At 42.5% G+C, this 9,835-nt stretch overlaps 1 long non-coding RNA gene across 1 annotated transcript; it reads right to left on the bottom strand.

Moving 5' to 3' along the window:
* Nucleotides 1-2,813: 2,813 nt before the first annotated feature.
* On the bottom strand, nucleotides 2,814-7,196 carry LOC139028257 (uncharacterized). The gene is made up of 3 exons (XR_011480448.1): nucleotides 7,099-7,196; nucleotides 6,415-6,499; nucleotides 2,814-3,383 (listed from the first exon to the last, which is right to left on the bottom strand). It is a non-coding gene; the product is annotated as an uncharacterized lncRNA (long non-coding RNA).
* Between the last annotated feature and the right edge of the window lie 2,639 nt (nucleotides 7,197-9,835).

Below are 9,835 nucleotides of genomic sequence, written 5' to 3'. Positions count from 1 at the left end.
ACCAAGACTCTTCTTAGCCGGCCAAACTGAGCAATCGCGGGAGAAGGGCCTTGGTCAGGGAGGTAACCAAGAACCCGATGGTCACTCTGACAGAGCTCCAGAGTTCCTCTGTGGAGATGGGAGAACCTTCCAGAAGGACAAACATCTCTGCAGCACTCCACCAATCAGGCCTTTATGGTAGAGTGGCCAGACGGAAGCCACTCCTCAGTAAAGGGCACATGACAGCCCGCTTGGAGTTTGCCAAAAGGCACCTAAAGACTCTTAGACCATGAGAAACAAGATTCTCTGGTCTGATGAAACCAACATTGAACTCTTTGACCTGAATGCCAAGCATCACGTCTGGAGGAAACCTGGCACAATCCCTACAGTGAAGCATAATGGTGGCAGCATCATGCTGTGGGGGTGTATTTCAGCCGCAAGGACTGGYTGATTAGTCAGGATCCGGGGAAAGATAAATGGAGCAAAGTTCAGAGAGATCCTTGATGAGGGAGTGCTCCCTGCTTCAGAGTGCTCAAGACCTCAGACTGGGGCGAAGGTTCACCTTCCAACAGGACAACGACCCTAAGCACCCAGTCAAGACAACACATGAGTGGCTTCGGGACAAGTCTCTGAATATCCTTGGGTGGCCCAGCCAGAGCCCGGACTTGAACCCGATCGAACATCTCTGGAGAGACCTGAAAATAGCTGTGCAGCAACGCTCCCCATCCAACCTGACAGAGCTTGAAAGGATCTGTAGAGAAGAATTGGAGAAACTCCCCAAATACAGATGTGCCAAGCTTGTAGCTCATACCCAATAAGACTCAATGCTGTAATCGCTGCCAAAGGTGCTTCAACAAAGTACTGAGTAAAGGGTCTGAATACTTATGTAGATGCAATATTTTGGTTGTTTTTATTTTTATATATGATCAAAAATTCCTGCAAATGTGTTTTTGCTTTGTCATAATTGGGTATTGTGTGTAGACTGGTSAGGGGGAAAAAATTATTTAATCAATTTTAGAACAAGGCTGTAATGTAACAAAATGTGGGCAAAGTAAAGGGGTCTGAATACTTTCCGAATGCACTGTAGAAGAATAAATGAAACTGTTTTAGTCTCTCTCCAAATACAGGTGTACATTGACCTTGATGTTTAAAAACAGGAACTTGACCTCAGCCAGGAACTGATGGAACTTATTCTCCTTTTTAACATGTTCAATCCCCTCTGTGCCTCTCTTCAGATATGGGTTGGTGCAGCCCCACAGCACAGCTACTGTACCAGCAGGAGGCAAAGTACCTGTCGGTCAATAACCTGTCTGTCAACCATATTTCTTAACTAGCCTAAATATGATTCAAACTGTTAGTTATAAGTCTATGACAACCACAATTTCAGTTGAAATGGGTAGTCATATTGGACAGACAACACTGCTGGTGGTGTAAAATGTAAAAAGAGGTGTTAAACATGTGTCCCCACATTCCACATGATAACACTAGCCTGCTTTACCTTAGGTCTGTTGAACTGTTAAAAATATGCGAGTTGAACAATCATGTAAATATATTCAAAGTATTATAATTTGCTTGAAAGCTAGTATTAATTTTTTTTTAAAGTGAATACATTTTGACTTTCATTTGCTAGCTAAATTAATGATTAAATCCAGACTGCTCGGTTTCTTTGTGAGATATAAAATATTTGAGGATTGATAGAGAGCAATACGGTAGTTTACCAGACATGCTAGCTAGCTAGCTACTTACCCACGGATACCATTGTGTAAACAAAAGTACTGAGTAGCATTCAAGTCATCTACATTATGATAAACAGTTCTGCAACATTGGATGGACTCCTTCAAAGCTAGTAATTATATCTGATAGTTTCATTTCAGAAGCTAACTACGGCTTCATAGAGCATAAAACTAAAATATGTATTTTGTTCAAGTGTGATGGTCTTAATCAATTTAATATAACATCGTAAACGACGCCCAAATGCATTGCAATTGCAGCTCATTAAGCTCTGTAATGCAGACTCAAAATTGCGTCAATGTCTACTTTCCGTCAGATGAGGGCGCCAAATCTTTCAGTTGCCAGTCACACAGGAAAAAATATAACTCCTGTTGACATGTTGTGCCGTTTAAAGTAAATACATATTGTCTACTATTCTATTGTTTAATGTGTGCATCTTATCATTATGCAAGTGTTATCTTTGCTTGCTGTCTGGGGTTTTAGGCAGGGTTTCTGTATAGCACTTTGTGACATCGGCTGATGTGAAAAGTTTTTTTTAAATACGTTTGAGTGATTGATCTTGTCATCGATCTTTTCATCAGAACTGATGTTGTTCTCAGGCTTGACAGAGGCTCAAGCCATTTCGCAATTGTCGGATATAGATTTACTACATCCAAGTGAATCCGTTCATTTTCTCACAAATTTAGGCAGTGATATAAAAAGTGAATATGAAGTGAAAAAATGTCACCAACTCACCTAGTTGTTCTATACAACTGTCCGCTAAATAATGAAATGCAGATTTAATCATGTTCAAGCTGAAACATGCAAACACTTTTAGAAATATCAACATTTATTTTCAGTATTAATTTCAATGAAAGAACAACAAACCAAACAATCACAGGACAGGGTAGGTGTAAAGTGCAAAATCATTTGGTGTCAAACTAGTTAGGACTTCCTATTTTCATAATTTTCTGCTATCTAGAGCTCCACTGGGTTCAAACTATTATTACATTTTCACAGAAACATTCTGATGATTTTCGCCTGTATGGTGACAACCATAACAACATTATTGTTACAAAAACACATCAGAGTAATGTGAATCAATTCAAAACCCCTGTCAACAACTCCCTCCCGTAGAACTTTACACACATAGAATAACTAGCCATGTCTTGAATCTTGTAGACATCTCTCCTCCAACGCTTATCCTCATGGTTGTCGGAAGCACAGCTGTAAATGCACAGACAGCAGGATAATTGCTTCCATGTTCTGAACACTATAGTCAAGAAAGCAGTCGTTTATGTCCACAGGAGTGTCCACAGATGTCCATTGCTTCCCTGTGGCACCACTTTGTTCATCATTTGTTTTCAAGCATGATATGCTGACTTTGTCACCTGTCCAATAAATTAGAGACCTGCTATGTATTTTCCAGTGATGGAGTATCATGTATGGTGACCACTGTCGAATTACTCCCCGTACTCTGCTGCTCCAAGTTGTTTTGGTCCAGGCTACTTAGTTCCACWCGGGGTAGCCGGAATCCATTTTCTGACATACTACCTGACAGAGCAAAGCTGRCAGACAGATAGCTGGCTCCTAGATTTCCCAAGGGTATGCTGGTCTGCARTGTAGAGGAAGACATCTTCTGACGAGGTGGACCTTTGGATCCCCTACCCAGCACTCTGGAAGCATGTGTCCYCCTTGTGAAAGGGAAAGACGTTTGAATATGTTACGTTTTTTATCCAAATGCCTTAAAAAGAATTGTCCTAAATTATTCTATTCTATTCTAAAAGTCAACTTTAGGACCCTGAGATTTCCCTGACCTTGTCACCTGACCAGGAAAAACTCTAGGCCCACATACTGTAGTTATAAATTGCATTTTTAAATATTAGTTCATTTCTAATGAATAATCAGGAAAAGTCAGCAACATCTGCATTAGGACAACATATACAGTCAATACCATCTAGATTAGAACAACATATAATCTGGATTAGGACAACATACAATCTGGATTAGGACAACATATAATCTGGATTAGGACAACATATACAGTCAATACCATCTGGATTAGAACAACATATACAGTCAATACCATCTGCATTAGGACACCATATACAGTCAATACCATCTGGATTAGGACAACATATATTCTGGATTAGGACAACATATTTTTATTTTTAAATTTTTTATTTAACCTTTATTTAACCAGGTAAGCTAGTTGAGAACAAGTTCTCATTTACAACTGCGAACTGGCCAAGATAAAGCAAAGCAGTACGACAGAAACAACAACACAGAGTCACATGGAATAAACAAGCGTACAGTCAACAGTCATATACAGTCAATACCATCTGGATTAGGACAATATATACAATTCAATAGTAAATGTGCTAAAATGTTATTTGTTATAGCACAGATATTTTCTGAGATGAAATGTTCAGAAGCATCACATCACCAGTGTGCTGGAGTTTTATGGCAGGGGAAACAGTGTTGCAGAAGTCTAGTGTGAGGTTATGACAGTAGTCTAGTGTGAGGGGTTATGACAGTAGTCTAGTGTGAGGGGTTATGGCAGTAGTCTAGTGTGAGGGGTTATGGCAGTAGTCTAGTGTGAGGGGTTATGGCAGTAGTCTAGTGTGAGGGGTTATACAGTAAGTCTAATGTGTGAGGGGTTATGACAGTAGTCTAGTGTGAGGGGTATGACAGTAGTCTAGTGTGAGGGGTTACAGAGTCTATGTGAGGGGTTATAACAGTAGTCTAGTGTGAGGGGTTATACAGTAGTCTAGTGTGAGGGGTTATACAGTAGTCTAGTGTGAGGGGTTATGACAGAAGTCTAGTGTGAGGGTTATGTCAGTAGTCTAGTGTGAGGGGTTATGTCAGTAGTCTAGTGTGAGGGGTTATGTCAGTAGTCTAAGTGTGAGGGGTTATCAGTAGTCTAGTGTGAGGGGTTATGCAGTAGTCTAGTGTGAGGGTTATGACAGTAGTCTAGTGTGAGGGGTTAGCAGTAGTCTAGTGTGAGGGTTATGACAGTAGTCTAGTGTGAGGGGTTATGACAGAAGTCTAGTGTGAGGGGTTATGTCAGTAGTCTAGTGTGAGGGGTTATGTCAGTAGTCTAGTGTGAGGGGTTATGACAGTAGTCTAGTGTGAGGGGTTATGACAGAAGTCTAGTGTGAGGGGTTATGTCAGTAGTCTAGTGTGAGGGGTTATGACAGTAGTCTAGGTGAGGGGTTATAAAGTAGTCAGTGTGAGGATTATGAGCAGTAGTCTAGTGTGAGGGTTATGACAGTAGTTAGTGTAAGGGGTTAGACAGTAGTCTATGTAGGGTTATGTAGTCTAGTGTGAGGGTTGTGTCAGTAGTCTAGTGTGAGGGGTTATGTCAGTAGTCTAGTGTGAGGGGTTTTGACAGTAGTCTAGTGTGAGGGTTATGTCAGGAAAGGTGTTACAGTAGTCTAGTGTGAGGGGTATGTCGTAGTCTAGTGTGAGGGGGTTATGACAGTAGTCTAGTGTAGGGGTTATGACAGTAGTCTAGTGTGAGGGGTTATGTCAGTAGTCTAGTATGAGGGGTTATAACAGTAGTCTAGTGTGAGGGTTTATGACAGTAGTCGAGTGTGAGGGTTATGTCAGAGAATGGTGTTGCAGTAGTCTAGTGTGAGGGGTATGTATAGGCAGTAGTCTAGTGTGAGGGGTTATGGCAGTAGTCTAGTGTGAGGGGTTATGAGCAGTAGTCTAGTGTGAGGGGTTATGAAGATAGCTTAGTGTGAGGGGTTATGACAGTAGTCTAGTGTGAGGGTGTATGCAGTAGTCAGTGTGAGGGTTATGTCAGTAGTCTAGTGGGAGGGGTTATGCAGTAGTCTAGTGTGAGGGGTTTATGACAGTAGTCTAGTGTGAGGGGTTATTGCAGTGTCTAGTGTGACGGGTTATGACAGAGTCAGGTGAGGGGTTATGGCAGTAGTCTAGTGTTGAGGGTTATGACAGTAGTCTAGTGTGAGGGGTTATAGGCAGTAGTCTAGTGTGACGGGTTATGACAGTAGTCGAGTGTGAGGGGTTATAACAGTAGTCTAGTGTGAGGGGTTATGTCAGTAGCTAGTGTGAGGGGTTATGACAGTAGTCGAGTGTGAGGGGTTTATGACAGTAGTCTAGTGTGAGGGGTTATGACAGTAGTCTAGTGTGAGGGTGTCATAGCTAGTGTCAGTAGTCTAGTGTGAGGGGTTATGTCAGTAGTCTAGTGGGTGAGGTAGTTGAGGGGGTATACAGTAGTCTAGGGTGAGGGGTTATGACAGTAGTCTAGGGTGAGGGGTTATGTCAGTAGTCTAGTGTGAGGGGTTATGTCAGTAGTCTAGTGTGAGGGGTTATGACAGTAGTCTAGTGTGAGGGGTTATGACAGTAGTCTAGGGTGAGAGGTTATGGCAGGGGAAACGGTGTTGCAGTAGTCTAGTGTGTGGTGCGGGAATAATGACAAGCGAACCTGGGGAGCTTTGTGTTCACATTGCCTTAAAAAAGGCACCCGGGTCGCGAAATTCAAGCGAACAGAACTCAGACCAACTCCAGAGATGGTTTCAGTTCAGTTCGCTTATTTATTTATTTTTTGTTGACGGGTCTGAGTTCCTTTGGCATGTTCACGCTGAACAAAAAATTAAGTGAACCACACTGAGATCACAAAGATTGGCTGAAAGGAACTAAGTGTGAAAACACCCTGAGAATGTCATGGAGGCCTATTTATATGGAATGCAGCCTGACCTGTTGTACGTCTTCAGGATGACAAGCAGTATAGTTAAGACGATAATTATACCAATGACGATGACCYCAATCATAGCCCCTGAACCTGGAAGAAATGAGCAGAGAGGTAACATGTTATTTATTAGTGYCAGTGAATGGTAATTTAGTARACTGTCATCAACATTCCTTCGTCAGCCATCTTGCATACTGTGTTGAGCCTCTCATTGTTGATAGGTAGCATAGTTAGGAGGGATTGTAGATGTATCCTTGAGTGAAATAGTTAACTACTGAATCTTTTTTAATTTGAACTCCAAATAAAATGACGTGGGAAAAAACACACACACTAACTTACAGTACGCGACGACGCCACACACACACACACACACACACAACACCACACACACACACACACCACACACACACCACACACAACACACACACACACACACACACAACACACACACACACACACACACACACACACACACACACACACACACACACACACACACACAACACACACACCACCAACACTCACATCAATGAGGACGGCTCATTATAATGGCTAGAACTGAACGAATGGAATGGCATCAAACCATGTGTTTGATGTATTTGACAGCATTCCACCGATTCCCCTCCAGCTATTATAATGAGCCTTGTCCTCCCCAATCAAGGTGCCACCAACTTCCTGTGACACCCACTTACTCTGAATGAGTATTTGTTGTTTGGACTTGGTATTTGAGACGACTGTAGTGACGTTGGTCTCAGGTGAGACAGTTGAAGTCATCTTCAACAATATCCTGTGCAGAGAGAGAAAACACGCAGTTATATGATACGTTCAAGACCTGCAGTAAAACCTTCACATTGAGCATGATGTTTATTTCTTCTTTATTTAACTAGGCAAACCAGTTAAGAACAAATTCTTGTTTACAATGACGGCCTACCAAAACGCTAAAGGCCTCCTGCGGGAACCGGGGCGGGGATTATWAAAAAWAWAWATATATATAGGACAAAACACACATCATGACAAGAGAGACACCACAACACTACACAAATAGAGACCTAAGACATCAACATAGCATGGCAGCGACACATGACAACACAGCACGGTAGCAACACAACATGACAACTATATGGTAGCAACACAACATGGCAGAACCATCACATGATAGCAGCACAAAACATGGTACAAACATMATTGGGCACAGACAACAGCACAAAGGGCAAGAAGGTAAAGACAACAATACATCACGCAAAGCAGCCACAACTGTCAGTAAGTGTTCGTGAGTTTGCCGCGGCAGGTAGCCTAGTGGTTAGAGCATTGCGCCTGTAACCGTAAAGGTTGCTAGATCAAATCGCTGAGCTGACAAGGTAAAAATCTGTCATTCTACCCCTGAAAAAGACAGTTAACCCACTGTTCCTAGGCAGTCATTCTAAGTAAGAATTTGTTCTTAACTGACTTGCCTAGTTAAATAAAAAATGATGTAATGAAAAAAATGGAGATAAAACTGTCCAATTTGAGTGTTGTTTGCAGCTCTTCCAGTCGTGAGCTGCAGCGAACTGAAAAGAGGAGCGATCCAGGGATGTGTGTGCTTTGGGTACCTTAAACTAAATGCAACTGACAGAATGGGTGTTGTATGTGGAGGATGAAGGCTGCAGTAGGTATCTCAGATAGTGGGGAGTGAGGCCTAAGAGGGTTTTATAAATAAGCATTATACAGAGATGAGTATACAGAGATGACCKGTTTACAGAYGAGGATAGASTGCAGTGATGTGTCCTACAAGGAGCATTGGTGGCAAATCTGATGGCCGAATGGTAAAGAACATCTAGCCGCTCGAGAGCACCTTTACCTGCCAATCTATAAATTATGTCTCCGTAATCTAGCATGGGTAGGATGTCATCTGAATCAGGGTTAGTTTGGCAGCTGGGGTGAAAGAGGAGCGATTAGGAAACTAGATTTAAACTAGTGGTGTGGGGGCTGTGCTTTGGCAAAGTGGGTGGGGTTTTATCCTGCCTGTTTGGCCCTGTCCGGGGGTATCATCGGATGGGGCCAKAGTGTCTCCTGACCCCTCCTGTCTCAGCCTCCAGTATTTATGCTGCAGTAGTTTATGTGTCGGGGTGCTAGGATCAGTCTGTTATATCTGGAGTATTTCTCCTGTCTTATCTGATGTCCTGTGTGAATTTAAGTATGCTCTCGCTAATTCTCTCTTTCTCTCTTTCTTTCTCTTTCTCGGAGGACCTGAGCCCTAGGACCATGCCTCAGGACTACCTGGCATGATGACTCCTTGTTTTCCCAGTCCACCTGGCCGTGCTGCTGTCCAGTTTCAACTGTTCTGCCTGCGGCTATGGAACCCTGACCTGTTCACTGTGATTACTATTATTTGACATGCTGGTCATTTATGAACATTTGAACATCTTGGCCATGTTCTGTTATAATATCCACCCGGCACAGCCAGAAGAGGACTTGGCCACCCCTCATAGCCTGGTTCCTCTCTAGGTTTCTTCCTAGGTTTTGGCCTTTCTAGGGAATTTTTCCTAGCCACCGTGCTTCTACACCTGCATTGCTTGCTGTTTGMGGTTTTAGGCTGGGTTTCTGTACAGCACTTTGATATATCAGSTGATGTAAGAAGGGCTATATAAATACATTTGATTTGATTTAACCTTAGCTTGCAGCTTTGATATGTGCTGAGAGAAGGACATTGTACCYTCTAGCCATACTCCCAAGTACTTGTATGAGGTGARTACCTCAAGCTCTAAATCCTCAGAGGTTGTAATCACACCAGTTGGGAGAGGGGCATTCTTCTTACCAAACCACATGAGCTTTGTTTTGGAGGTGTTCAGAACAAGGTTAAGGGTAGAGAAAGCTTGTTGGACACCAACAAAGCTTTGTTGTAGAGAGTTTAATACAAAATCCGGGGAGGGGTCAGCTGAGTATAAGACTGTATCGTTTGCATATAAATGGATGAGAGAATTTCCTTCTGCCTGAGCTATGTTGTTGAAGTAAATTGAGAAGAGCGTGGGGCCTAGGATCGAGACTTGGGGTACTCCCTTGGTGACAGGCAGTGGCTGAGACAGCAGATATTCTGACTTTATACACTGCACTCTTTGAGAGAGGTGGTTAGCAAACCAGGCCAAAGACCCCTCAGAGACACTAATATTCCTTAGCCGGCCCACGAGAATGAAATGGTCTACCGTATCAAAAGCTTTGGCCAAGTCAATAAAAATAGCAACATTATTTAGAATCAAGGGCAATGGTGATCGATAGGACTTTTAAGGTTGCAGTGACACATCCATGACCTGAGAGGAAACCAGATTGCATACCAGAAAGAATACTATAGACATCAAGAAAGTCAGTCAGTTGATTATTGACAAGTTTTTCCAACACTTTTGATAAACAGGGCAAAATAGAAATTGGCCTCTAACATTTAGGATCAGCTTGATC

The sequence above is a fragment of the Salvelinus sp. IW2-2015 genome, linkage group LG9, assembly GCF_002910315.2.
Source record: "Salvelinus sp. IW2-2015 linkage group LG9, ASM291031v2, whole genome shotgun sequence".
In the NCBI taxonomy this organism is placed as follows: Eukaryota; Metazoa; Chordata; class Actinopteri; order Salmoniformes; family Salmonidae; genus Salvelinus; species Salvelinus sp. IW2-2015.
This window is presented reverse-complemented; position numbering and strand designations above follow the sequence as displayed.